This window comes from Ambystoma mexicanum, chromosome 1p (genome assembly GCF_040938575.1).
Source record: "Ambystoma mexicanum isolate Mex_15411 chromosome 1p, UKY_AmexF1_1, whole genome shotgun sequence".
In the NCBI taxonomy this organism is placed as follows: domain Eukaryota; kingdom Metazoa; phylum Chordata; class Amphibia; order Caudata; family Ambystomatidae; genus Ambystoma; species Ambystoma mexicanum.
This window is the reverse complement of record NC_090921.1, coordinates 408,356,692-408,367,193: the sequence shown is the minus strand read 5'-3', so window position 1 is coordinate 408,367,193 and position 10,502 is coordinate 408,356,692. Positions and strand designations below refer to the sequence as shown.

General features: G+C 49.1%; 1 non-coding gene across 1 annotated transcript; it reads right to left on the bottom strand.

Annotated features, from left to right (window-relative positions):
• Positions 1-9,463: 9,463 nt before the first annotated feature.
• Positions 9,464-9,545, bottom strand: TRNAL-AAG (transfer RNA leucine (anticodon AAG)). The gene has a single exon. It is a non-coding gene; the product is annotated as a tRNA-Leu (tRNA).
• Between the last annotated feature and the right edge of the window lie 957 nt (positions 9,546-10,502).

Here is a 10,502-nt window from a genome sequence, read left to right as displayed (position 1 = left end):
CTGCTTTCATTACTGCTGTATCACAATGTGAGAATATGTAAAATTGTTCTTCATAGTTTGGTGTGGCTAGGTGCAGTTGAGATGGCATGTTTCAGTTCATTGAAGGCCTCTGTCATTTCTCTTGTCCATCCCAACTTTTTCTTCCCCTCTGTGCTTCTCTGAGGGCCTCAAGCAGTGGTCCTATGTATGAGCTGTAGTCAAAAACCCATGCCCTGCAGTGCTGCCATTCTCTCACTGTCTGTGGCTGTGGTGTGTTAGTTATAGCTTGTGCCCTTTGTGGTGAAATGTTTCTTCCTTTTTGTGAAATGAGCTGGCCTATGTAGAGCACTTGTTCTTGGCAGTACTGCAATTTCTCCTTGTTGACCTTGTACCCTTTCTCAGCTAACATTGTGAGCATTTTTACAGAGTCCTTCCTGCACTTTTCCTTTGTGGTGCTGCAGATGATGATGTCTTCTACATACTGCAGCACCGGACTTTCCATGTCAATGTTACCCACATCCATGTGTATCACTCTGTTAAAGATGGATGGTGGCTCGCAGTACCCTTGTGGCAGTCTTGTGTGTTTCCATTTTGTATTGCAGTATGTGAAACTTGTTAGATCTTTTGAGTCAGGGTGTAGGGGTATTGAGAAGAATGCATTTTTGAGGTCAATCACAGCGAACCGTGATGCCTCTGCAGGAATTCCCCACAGTATAGTGGATGGGTTAGCTGCTATAGGGTATTCTGCTTCTACAATGTGGTTGAGGGGTCTTAGATCTTGGTTGAAACGCCAGGACCCTCCCTTTGCCTTGCGCACAGGATGAACCGCAGTGTTGCATGGGGACTCTGATGGTGCCAGTATTCCTTGGTTCACTAAGGCGGTTATTGTTTCATATATCCCCTCATCTGCCTTCTTGGATAGTGGGCACTGCTTTACTCTTGGCAGCATTGCCCCTTTTTTAACTTTATCTTTACTCCTCCAATGCTTTTTATCCAGCCTACATCATATGGACTAGTGGTCCATAGAGACGCTGGTACTGCTGCTAGGTCATCCTTGTAAAATGGCACTTCTGTAGTGGCTGGTGCCTCTAGTGCCATTGCCATTTTCATTTTCTGTGCTACTTCTTTGTATGTCACTCTTAACCAAATATTGATGCTCATCTCAAACACCATCTCCCCATCTCTATTATCGTCCGAGAAGAGCTCCTAATTTGATACCTGTGTTAGTCGGCATCCCTCAGCTAGTGCTATTACTCCTCTCCATTTCCTCCCCTCCCTATCCTGGGCATGCACTGCAATGTAGTCTGTGGCTGCCACAATGCTCTCAATGCTCACTGATATCATTGCTCCTTCCTTTTCACTACAGGTGTTTTGGGTCTGAAAAGGTCTGCTGCTGGTCTCCTCCAAATTTTGCCTTCAATTCCTGGTAGCCATGCTATTGCCATGTCTGTTCCATATTGGAAGGTGTCTCCATCAACTGGTTCTGCCCTGGCCACTATTTTGCCACAATACGCCTGTAGAATTTGGCGTGCTGTGAGCATGTTAATGCCTGGAGTAGAGCATACTATTCCCTTTTCTGTAAAGGAGATGGTCATGTTCAATCTGCTCATGATGTCTCTCCCTAGTATGTTAACTGGTGATTGCTTTGAGTATAGCAATGGGAGAGACATATTGTGATCTCCCACGGATAAGGAGATGTTATCAGTGAAGGGAACCAACCCTTGAGCCCCAGAAAATCCTTGAGTGTGCATCGCTTCGCCTGACAAGTTGAACTTTCCCTTCCTTATAAAGGACCTAGTGGCCAGTGTGTCAACTAGGAAGGAACATTTTTTGTCACTGATCGCCACCTGTATGCGTGGTTCCTCCATCAAAGACGTCTCTGGGCTGTCCTGTTGTGGGTATAGTGACTGTCCGCTCCCGGTATAAGGGTTGTGACCCAATATTGTCACGCTCCCCAGCTGTGTCTGTTGTATAGGTGCGTCAGTGGATGATATTGCGTTGTCTTGTATTTGTGTAAGCTGCTGCACTGGTTGGACCTGTTGCTGTTGTGCTGTAATCGCCTGTTGCTGCGGTGTGTCTGTTTGAATGTGTAGCTGTGGTTGCAGTGGTGCTTGTTGCTGCTGTACGTGTTTTACTTTCTGTTGTTGTTGTGTGTATGTTTGAGGTTGTGGCTGTGGTTGTAGTTGTGCTTGCTGGGGTAGGGGTTGCTGTTTGGCTTGCTGTTGTTGGTAAAATTGTTGTTCCCCGTTATGCCCCTGCTGTCCTTGTTCTCCCCAAGCTGCTTGTGCCGGTCTCCTTCTACATGTGCGTGACATGTTTCCTACCAGCCCACATATCCAGCATGTTGGTGGCTCTCGTGCTTGCCATGGGTATCCCCCGTGTTGTCTGAGTACCCCTGCTTTCCATATTGATTGTAACCCCGGAACCCCCCCCTTGTTGTTGTGCAGCTGGGCCAAATCCTCTCCCTTTCATTTGTCTGCCTCTCCCTCTGCAGTTGTTTGAGTACCCATTCCCCATTTGCATATAACCCCCTCCCATTTGTGCTGTATATGGTGGTGGTGGTGGTATCTGCTGAGTCATTATTTGTGCTTGTTGAAGTGGTTTCTTTTGAACCAATTTCGCTTCCTCTGTCTTTGTATCTTCCTCCTTTTGTTTCATCTTTTCTTGCCACATCCTGCAGTGGTGCACTATTGTCAGCTGTATCTCTGGCCATGCTTTAGCTTCCATTCCCACTCATTTCTTCAACTGTCTCTGCACTTGCTCTGGGAGCCCTTGTACCAGTATGTGATAAAATATTGCTAGTGTTTTGTCCCATGGTTCCCGCGTTTCCAGGCGCCACTTCTCTTGAATCTCCTGGATGTAATCAACAGGATCTTCATTCTCACGCATCTTGCATGACGTTATTGCTCCTATGTCTGAGGTGTCTGGGTATTGGACCCTTAATGCCTGCCATAGAGCGTGCCTACAGTTATCAAATGGCGCTCCATCATGAGACATTTCATTTATTGTTACCCCTGGGAATCCTCCCTCTTCCAAATGTCATCTGTTGAATCCCCCAGTATTGAAATTAGCAACCCTTTTACATCACCCACCGCTAAACTTTGACCCGCAGTGTGCTTTTCCATTTCATATATCCATTTCCCAGCTCCTCCGCTCAGCGATGGAACTCTGCATTTAATATTTTCTTTATCTGCATGTTTCCATGGGACATATTGTGGTCTAGATCCCTCTCTCTTTAGGAGTGGCATTAAATTGTACTCCCTCACCTCCCCTGACGTTCATCTGTGTGGGGATATGTCAGGTATTCGTCTTCTTCTTCCATATTAGGCAGCTCTTCGATACTGTCAATATTACAGTATGTTGCTCTATCGCTTCCTATGTTCTTGTTCCCCCTTCTGTTACCTTCTTGCCCCATTCTGTGTGTGTCAACTCGCACTTTTTGCTTGCGCCCCGGGAGGTCCCTAAATCGGTTGACATATGGCGTGTGTAGTGGGGTTGGTGTTAGTGGCCGTGGTGTTTTTGTGTTAGTCTACTTTTCATCTCTTCTGTGTTTTGCTCTCCCTGTGTCCCGCATTCCCAGGGTGACCCGCAGTCAATGCGTGTCATGTATAATTTACCTAAACTTTCCCTGTTTCCATCACTTCGCCCTCCGCACGATCCTTCCTCCTCCTCACTGCAGAATCCATCTGAAAATGTCAATCCCCACTCTGTGCGTTTCTCACCACATTACTGTCTTTAAATCTATTAAGTCTATGTCCGTGTACTCACCTCCCCTTTCCACGGCTCTCTGTGTTGATGTTGTCCCAACTTCCTTGTCCTGACGCATATACTTTTTTGCCCCATGCTCCATCCTCCACTCTCCTCTTTCTTCATTCTTTTTCGTTACTACCTCACCACCTATTCCCGCTCGTGCTCTGCAGAGTTCATCCATTACTGTGTCGCTCACCTTTCCTAATATCTTTTCCTCTTCTTCCTTGCTTCCCCATATTCCCCCCTCCCTTTTCAATATGCTTTCTATAACCCTCCATTCTTCAAATGTTCACGCGCTTTCTGATATTATTTTCTTTTTCCATAGTCCCATTTCCCTGTCATTCTCTTCTCGCTCCTCCTCCTTCTTTCTCATCTCCCGTTGCTCCATGCGTGCCACTCTTTCCACAATCGCCCTTATCCCTGCTTCTTCCTTTTTCCCCTTCTTCCTCTTTTTCTTCACCCTAGCCTTTTCTTCCTTCTTTGCTTCCTTTTCTTCCTTTCTTTCCCGTGCTTCCTGCTCGAACTGTCTGATCAGTGCGCTCCGTACTTCCCTTAATTCTGACAGTATTTCCTCCAACATCTCTTCCTCGTCCTGTGACAATTGTCCTGTCACCTTTTTACTTACCCCGTGCCCTGTCTGTAGGTGGTCCGTCTCTTCCTTACTTATCTTCCTCACTGCTTCCTCCTCCTCCCCCGTTAGCGTTCCCCGGAGCTTCAGAAGCACCTGTGCTGCTATCCATTCATCTGGCCCTATGTTTGCAACATCTCCCACAGCCCGTTGTCCACCCTCCGTGCTTGCCTCTTTTTGTTTTGTTTCTGCAGTGCTCTTCACCCCCGCCCCCTTTTGGTAGCTATCCGTTGGCACGCATGGCGGTGGGCTGTATGCAGGGTTGGAATATCCCTCAGCTGCTGCTAGTTGTGAGCGGGCTGCTTCTCTCAGCTCTGTTACTGGATACAACCCCCCGTTCCTCCTTTTTCACTTCTTTAGCTATCAGTATTTCCCCTTCACCTTCCTTCTTTACCTCTGATACTGCGAATAATCCTTCTGATTCTTCCTCACTTTCTTCAGTACTGGGTGGGTTTTTCCGCGCTGTACTCCCACCGCATCCATTCACCTTCTCCTTTTAGATGAGATAAAGGCAAAGTAGGTATGCTCATGCTGCTCGACCTAAGCGCAGCTTTTCATCTATTGGCTCACCAGCTCCTTCAGGAGGCTCTGGCCAACATCGCAGGTTGTTCCCCCAAGGCGTTGGCCTGGTTATCATCCTTCCTTAAAGACCGAAGCGCCAGCATACATTGGGGTGACGATTTCTCCAAGGCTGCTCCAATTCTTTACGGAGTTCTGCAGGGAGCTAGCTTGTCACCTCTTTTGTTTAATTTATATCTGAGAAGCCTCTGCGAACTCTTAGAACACATCAGCGTATTCCTCACGAACTACGCCGATGATATGCAGCTCGTTTTTGAACTCACAGGCGATTACGCCATTGACAGTGTGAAAATTTCAGAGGTCTATCACATCATAGATCACTGGATGCAACATCATTGGATTTGTTTAAACAATACAAAAACGGAACTGTTGATATTTGGTACTCGACAGGCTAGATGCAAGCTGGGGAACGAATATAAGTCCTTTACCATCAAAGACGCCATCATCCCGGTGATGAGAACGAGATGATTATTGTGTCCTATACAAGCCCTACGTGTCCTATAGAAGCCCTACGGGTGACGTCACCAACCTCTACCACGTGTTACTGGTACGTATAATTACAAAGCCAATGAACGTATGATATCCTTGACACTTTTATTCCCTGTTAACCCCACAGCTGCCTTCCCACCTCGTCTGGAGTGGAGTATTCAACAATCAATAAACAATTATAATCGGTCTGCGCATGCTGCATCGCCACGCGTGTGACACGCCCCATCTCCTGGGGAGCTTAACCAGCCAATTATCTTCCGCACTTGGGAAACAATCTAGCTACCTCCTGCGGGAATACGTCATCTACCCGATGAGCTAAAACACTCAACTAGTAGGGAACCTCATCTAATCATTGATCTACAACGTCAACTCATAGGGAAGCCACACTTTCCACATACAGGTGTCCGCGATCTAGACTAATCCGCGCGATCCGCCATTCATACGTGGGTGCCCGTAGCCCCACCCAATTCGCTCCGTGACACTGTAGGGGACAGCCCTCGTGCCTCTCCCGCTAAACCTCACACATCTATTGCCACTTATTGATCAAAACCTTTTCCACCACACTGAAATAAACGCCCACCACCCTCTTTACAATTCCTCCCCCCTTCCGCACAACATTACATTGCTGGTTGTGTGTGCCATACTCACATCAAGTTCTTGTGTGCCGGGGCCACTCGACCGCGGGCACCCCTACCAATCAGCTCGCCACTTCCCCTCGTCTGGACCACATCTGGACACTCGCCAACCGCAGGTGGGATACTTCTCAAGTCGGCTCCCGACGGCCAATCTCCGGATTGCGCTGTCTGGTCATCTCGCAGTTCCGCGATGGTCCTGTAGTCCTCAAAAGGGGGCAACGGCAGAGGGGGCTGTGCTGCCTGGCCATCTCGACGCAAGAGGTCCTGTAGTGGTTGCCCTTAGGTTAGGTAGACCTCAAACAGATCTCAGCAGTGCCTCCAACTTGTCAGGGTGATTTCCCGGGGGCTGGCAGGGCCGTCAGCGGACCTCCAGGGCTGGGGAGGCCCCAACTCCTCCCGCCTCCCAAAAGGAGTATGAGGCACACACAAGAGCAAGGTAGATACTGCTGTTTATTACAGGCAGGGACGAACTCTCAGAACCAGATGCATCCGGGTGGCTCTCATCATTAGTGGGCTTGCAGGCCATTTTTACGGTTGTATGATGCGCTACGTGCGTCACCTGGGAAAACTATCCCCAAAATCTAGCGCCACTTCGGGTCGGCTCCCCGAGTGGTAGGGTTAGTATAGTTACCTATAGGAAAGAGTGTTATTGGGTGAGGAAGGGTCAGGTGGTACGCTTGGGCCATCCCAAACAATTGCTACAACAAATTTAGTACAAGGGGACACTTGGTGATTGGCTAGACTATATTGGCGTCATGATGCACCCCTCGTATTCTGATTGGTTCATCCGCGAGCCCCCAAGCTTGGGACCATCGCTGTTCACAGCTTGCGGTGTACCTGATGCCGGCAACAATGTGTGACTATGTGTCAGTGATGGACAATGGACAGGTCTGACTAGTGGCTGGTGTGCATGTCTTCCCCATCGCTGTAGGTGTCCAATTTGTCACTTTATTGTTGCAGACTGTGTCCCAGGCGTGAGACCCCAGCGCTCTTCTGTCCCGTAGGCTTGGCGTTGTGTCAGGTCGGCTTGGTCACGTATGGCGAGACCGTGGCTGGAGCAGAATTATGAGCATTTGATTTGTATTTCGGCTCTTGCGAGCGTTTAGCAGTGGCAGGTGTAACCTTGGCGCGGGGAGCTTGGCATGTAGATTGCAACATCTCGGCCTTGGCTGTCGGCTCTCGTTGGGGCTCGTTCTGCGTGATCAGCCCTTTGCAGTTTTCGTCTGAGAGGCTTCTGCCTGGGGACTCTTGCTTTGCCGCCTACCTGGGCCTAGTTTCTGGGTGGCGGTACATGAGCCATAATATGGGGGTCGCAAGGGGCAGCAGTGGGTCATATGCATTAGTAGACATGTAGGGTGGCGTCTTCTTGGCGTTAGTGGTGAGAAAGCGTCTGCAAGCATATACACGAGCTCTTCAGGCATCTTCTGTGGTGCTGTAAGTGGCCTATGTGGAAAATAACAACGATGCATGTCTGTGGGTTTACACGGTCCTCTGTGTCATAGCACTGAGTATGTTCTTCATATAGGTTGGTGTGTGAGTGACCGATGTGCGTGATGGCACGTGTGTGGTTTTCTGTTGACTATGTCGTCATGGATCTCTAACGATGATGGCGTTTTTTGGTTGTTGCTCTAATCGAGTTGGTCCATAAAGTCGACGTCAGTTCCACCTGAGGTTCCCGCACGTGATTTCATCAGTGGGCAGGCTCCCTTGCCGTGTGGAGTGTGGCCGCAGTGGATCTTGACGTCTGGTGTGGAAGTGAGCGGGTCGAATTCCTCTTGCGGGGGGTGCTTTGGCTGTGAGGTTCTAGGCCATGGTTTGGATGAGAATGGGGGGGAGGGACTTTCCCATTTTCCTCTTCAAACAAAATTCCTTTTGTATTGGAAAAGCAATGATCTACTAGTGTTCATCAATTTGCATTGTTAATAACATTTAAAAAAAACAGTTTTACAGATATTTATGAACTTTATGTTGTGTATTTTTGTATTTGTGTGTAAAGTTTATTTAATATAATAAACCATATCACTAAATAAAAAGAAAAGGAAAAAATGATATACAAATGATGCTGGTTACAATGACGATACTTCCCACCTGGACACGTACGCGGCTTAGTCTGTGAATTCTAGATTCCACTGTGCAGCCTGGAGAGGAGACAAGGTGCTCTCTAAAAACTCCAGCTGTAGACATGACCCCAGACAGAAGTCTTCCTTCTAATATCAGTTACCTCCACGTCCCTCTTCCTGGTCACAGTACTTACACGATAGACACCACCCAGCCTTCATGACAGGAACTCATTAAAACTGGTAGGGGGCCGTGTGTGTTTCCGGGCTCCATACTGCAACAGGTGTCCTCCCGCTGCAGGGATTTGAGGGGCAATGTTTGTGAATCCATTGACCTCTTTTTCTCTCCTAGGCAGAGAGAATAGGCACTGAGGTTGCCAGTCTCCTGCGTATCCTGGAGGGCTGGGAACATAGTTTAGGCAGCGATGGGGCTGGCACTGAAGCAGACTTCCCAATATCTCAGGAATAGACCTGGGTGAGCCTGGAGTGGCCTGGGTCATAACTTGGGATCTGGCAAGACCCTCATCTCGGGTCAATTGCGCCAAAAGCAAGGGCCGGCCACAAGCTCAGCCGGGCTCCTGCAACCCCTGAACATTTTTTTTAAAATACGCCCCTGAATTGCAATTCTCTTTTCGGCCCCAAGTCCATTGCACTCCATTTCATGGCCCCCTGCTGCCTCACACCTCTTTTCATGCTGCTCTGCCTCCTCACACTTCACTTCACAGCCCCCAGGACCCTTGCACCATTTTTCATGACCCCCACACCCATTGCACCCCTTTTCATGACCTTGAGGCATCTCACCCCACTTTTCATGCCCCCAGCCATTCGCACCCCTTTTCTTGGCCCCCATTAACCCCTCTCCTCTGACCTTTACCCCTCTTCTCGGACCCCTTTTCAGCACCCCCAGATTCCTATTTCCCCCAGTCCTTGACAGACCTCCCCTATTTCGTGCGTACAGTCCACTGGCTCGGTTCAAGTTTGGCCCTAAGAGCCAGGCCAGAGCCCTTTGCTCGGCTGTAGCCAAGAAATCCCTGGCTCCCCCAGCTCTACTCAGGAGGCACTCTGCTCCTGAGCACCGACCTGAGATGGACACCGACAAGAGTGTGTGTACACAGTGAAATATTAGACTATTGCCTGCATTTCTAAGTATTACCGCCAGATGGCGGTGGAGCTGAATGCTTACATGTACTCGGTCAGTGCCGCTCCCTTTGGAACCCTTACGAGTGACGGAAGTTTTGCCTATATTGTTTTTTACCCGAAAGCGAACACATTTATCTGTCCGGGACTGGAGGGGTTCTGGAGGGCGAGACCCAGATATACTAATGTATGCACGAAAAAGTAATATATGGCAGCGGTGGGATTCGAACCCACGCCTCCGAAGAGACTGGAGCCTTAATCCAGCGCCTTAGACCGCTCGGCCACGCTACCAACCATGAGATATGCCATATAGGTCTTCTTCATATAGGCTTTCTGGTCTGTGGCCATACCCGCTCTTTAGGCGCATTTCTTCATCTTTGGGTATTTCATTCATAGCAGCAGCAGCGCAGGCTGTCTTCCTTCAGCAACATCACTGTAGCAGGTACAAGTCCCCTTTGAACATCCAGTTACCCAGACTCACCCTGCACACCCCTCCTGGCGGGCCAGCTTTCCCCGCCCCTAGAGAAATAATCATGCCACACTCGATCAGAGCGGGTAAACGGGTGCCAAAGCGTCTTCTCACCTCCACGCCGTAGATATCACAGCTCCCGTATTCTGCACTGAGCTGGCGTCCCAGCTGCACCCCGAGAAAGGAATAATACCTATGCCAACGAAGGGGTCTCCCCCTCTAAGACTCCATAGCCATCCCTCTCTATACGTCACATTACACACATCACTTAAACATTCACAGTATATGTTTAACTTTCCACTTGGCTCACGTGCAGACATGACATCCTGGTTTGCGCGTTCAATTTTAAAGGTCACTCGAGCATCCATCCCTTTAGCTGAGACAAGGCTGCCCTGGGGAAGTGGGAGGTATGGATTTAGGGTTGTGGGAAGGGCTCGGAAGGGGTGTGTCTTTGTGCGGGTTGGGGGGGAGAAGAGCTGCAACCGGAAGGGGTGCCTCTTTGATTTTGGGGGGGCGGGAGCTGCAAGACCGCTCTAAAGAGGGCAGCCCATTGCAACTGTCAGAGGTTTAAGATTCATTCTAAACCTTCCAGTCATCACCTCTTTGTTTTCACTCTATTTTTCCTATTGCTATTGGACGCTGGGGGCATTTCTCGGGTGTCGTTAGACACCAGAGAGTTTTGGGGAGGTACATGGTGCATCCAATAAGAAAGGGATGTCAAGAACCACAAAGGTGAAGCACCACCACCAGCATAGTCACAGCACTAGACCACGGGACGG